The 3460-nt window shown below is 42.7% G+C and overlaps 1 pseudogene; it reads right to left on the bottom strand.

Moving 5' to 3' along the window:
* Positions 1-1611: 1611 nt before the first annotated feature.
* On the bottom strand, positions 1612-2275 carry LOC102842834 (annotated as a pseudogene).
* Positions 2276-3460: the final 1185 nt, after the last annotated feature.

The following is a 3460-nucleotide window of genomic DNA, read 5'->3' as shown; positions in this document are numbered from 1 at the left end:
CGTTCTGCTGTGCATGGGGTCGCTATGAGTCGGTTCCGACTCGATGGCACCTGACAACAACAACAACAGCAACACACAGACCACCATAGCATGACACACAGATGAGTGGTGGGTGTATGTTTGAAGACTGTAAATAAGTGAATATACTGTTGATGTTGGGAATCAGATTCTTACTATGGTGCAGAAAGATATAAAGTGCAAGAGGGTGAGGAAGAACCCTGGGGTTGGGGTACACTAGAACTAGAGGGTATCAGTATAAGTTCATGGTTTCTATTTCCATCTGCGGAAAGGGCCTAGAAGCAACAACATCTCATTAGCAGTGAGGACAACTAGCTCCCAGATCTTGTTTTCCAAATACCAGTCCAAGCTAAAGGAACTCAGGACTTCTTAGAAAAATGACTGATTTCAGGGCTTGTGCAGAGAAGATGCAAGATAAACCGAAAACATAAGCCTTGGTTTTTTTTTAACAGTACAATGTTGACATTTTCACTTGTAAAATAGAAAGAATGATGATAATACTTTGTTAGTATCATAGTAAATACTGACTTAGGTAAAAAAATATCAAAAAGGATGATGATGGGGGAAAGCTTTTGGAATTTTCCAAAGGTATAAGGGGCTAGGGGAATTTGCTCTGTAACAGAAAAGAGAGAGGGTTTTAATGGGTCCAAACTGTACAATAAAATTTCAAAAGTGGGTGGCTCAATCTTCTACAACATCTCTTCCTACTGCATTGCCTCTACTCTTTCCAGTCCAGCCTATGGCCTCAGTGGGGTAGGGATGGAGGTGCCTTGTAGTCAGTTGACTGAGTAAGAAAAACCCTGGACCTAATGCCAATATGAATTTGCACAGTTTAATGGCTCCAACTGGAACTAGAATGCATCAAAATCCAGATCAAGAGTATTCCTGGATGACAATGAGACACACAAACAAAAATCACCAAAAATTGCCAGTGAACAGAACTCTGTTTCGATAAAGAGACGTACAGATCTACATAGATGAGTAGACAGTAGCTGACAGTTTAGCTGGATGTTCAGGGATTTGGAAGGATTAAAAGACTGGTGACAAAGAGGTCTCAGGAAGAAATATAGGAATGGATTTGTCAGAGAGGACACAGAATTTGGAGAAATTGGGCCCCATGTAAATGCTCAACAAAGTGTATCCACTGGATAAAGAGTAACAAGGTGGACAAGGCATATATCCTTTGAACATCAGTTAGCCCTTTTCGCTAGTCATGTATGAAGTAGTCCTTTCAACAAGAGTGGAGGTTATTTATACATGGGCACAACAAGAACCTGACCCCATCGTAGCTAATGTGGCTATCATCAGTGCTGAGCATTATAACCTGTTACCTGTAAACAGCAGAAACTAATGCTGAATCGTCCATCCTGAAGTATCTCTTAGTACACCAGTTAGCTACTTGGTAATAGATTGATTGCATTTAACACTTCCATCATGGAACAATTAGTCCTTACTGAAATCTTTTTGTTGTTTTTTTATTGGGGGGTGCTGGAAGTTGATTTTTAATAAGAAAGCACATTGGGGATAGGCCAGAAGGGGTGAAGCTGGATTGTCTGGTGTGGGGTGGCGGTGGTGCTGGGAAGGCCTGGATGGCTACACACACTGCTGCTGCTGCTTCTTGGTGGCTGCCTCGTTGGCAAGGTCCTTAGCCTTTTCTGTAGCTGCCAGTGCCTTATCCTTTACCTTTTCCTTGGCTTCTTTGGCGGTTTCAACAACTGTTTTAGAAGGGGCCTCACTTTGCAGCTTGGCCAAATATATTCAAACCCCATCATAGTCTTGGTCACATTGCTTTTACACCCAGCCAGACCAAATTCCTGGACAGCTCTGGAGATGTCAAACAAGCTTGAGGAGACCCAGGCTTCCCGGTGAATTTTGGTCCAGCCACTGTTACCAGAGTTCACACAGTAAACACAGTGTTACTCCACCACCATCAGCCAGGCGTGGTTGATGGTCCAAGTGAAGGTGGTCATGGTCTGATTTTGTGGGTCCACAATAGAGTCCTCCAGGATGTACACTGAATGAGCAACACTGGCAGGAAGCAGTGGCTCGGCCCAGCAGGGCATCCTGTTAAACTTGGTCATGAGTCGCCGGGACAGGAGCTTCTGGTCAGGGGTCACCTCCCAGTGTACTGTGCCCTCCGTCAAGATATGTTTGCTGTATGGGTTCGGATACTGCTGCCAAAAGGCTGAGCAAACACTTGGTCCCAGGAACTGGGAGTATGAGACAAAACCTTACCATTTAGGCCTCTAAGGAGCATTCTGACTGTACTTCCAACACAGATTTGTTTATTCTTGTGGCAGTCTATGGTATTTTTAGTATTCTTCACCAACACCAAAGCTCCAATGTTCTTCTACGGTCTTCCTTATCATTGTCCAGTTTTCACATGCATATGAGGCTATTGGAAATATCATGGCATGGGTCAGGTGTACCTTAGTTCCCACACTGACATCTTTGCTCTTGAACACTTAAAGAGGTCTTGTGTAACAAATTTGCCTAATGTAATATGTTGTTTGAGTTCTCGATTACTGCTTCCATGACTGCCGAGTTACTTAAAAAGGATTCAGATACCTCAGGAATGAAGGTTTGGGTTACTCCAAACTTGATCAGCATCTGACTGGCTGAGGTGCTGGCTAAGGGTGAAGGAATCATGGAATGGGCACTGAAAGGATTGTATTAGTTACCTATTGCTGTATAACAAATTGCCCCCAAACTTAGCAGTTAGAAAAAAACACATTTACTATCTCATAGTTTCTGTGGATCGGCAGTCTGGGCATGGCTTAGCTGGGTCCGCTACTTCAGCGTCTCTCATAGATTTTGTCTGAGCTATAGTCCTGGTGTGGCACTGTAGGATCAGCACTGGACTACTAATGGTAAGGTTAGCAATTCAAATCCAACTTTGCTCTTCAGAAATCCTATACAGGGTCGCTATGAGTTGGAACCAACTCGATGGCACTAAGCAACAACAACATAGTCACCTTAAGACAAAACTGGGGAAGGATCTGGCTCCTTTGCCTCAAAACAAAACAAAATTCTCCATTACACTAGGCAGAATGGTGATTAAGAACATGGGATCTACAGTGAGAATGTCTTGAGTAAAATAAAATCTTGGCTCTACCACTTACTTGCTGAGTGATATGGGAAAGTTGCTCAATTATAATAGTTGTATCTACTTCATAGAATTATTATTAGGAGAAAACATAGGCTAGGCAGTTAGAAAGGTACCTGTAAGAAAGAGCTTAATAAAGAACATATATATGGGGGCCTGAAAATGTTATCTATTATATGTATTGTTGTTATCAAGTACCATCGGATTGGTTCCAACTCATAGTGGTCCTGTATAGGGTTTCTGAGGAGCAGCTGGTGAGTTTGAACAACCGACCTTGTGATCAGTACATTATCTCAGAGCGCCACACCAGGACTCCATTTTATATATATATATATA

The sequence above is a fragment of the Chrysochloris asiatica genome, unplaced genomic scaffold, assembly GCF_000296735.1.
Source record: "Chrysochloris asiatica unplaced genomic scaffold, ChrAsi1.0 scaffold00329, whole genome shotgun sequence".
Taxonomy (NCBI): domain Eukaryota; kingdom Metazoa; phylum Chordata; class Mammalia; order Afrosoricida; family Chrysochloridae; genus Chrysochloris; species Chrysochloris asiatica.
Note: the sequence above shows the minus strand (reverse complement) of the source record. Positions and strands in the feature narration are given on the sequence as shown.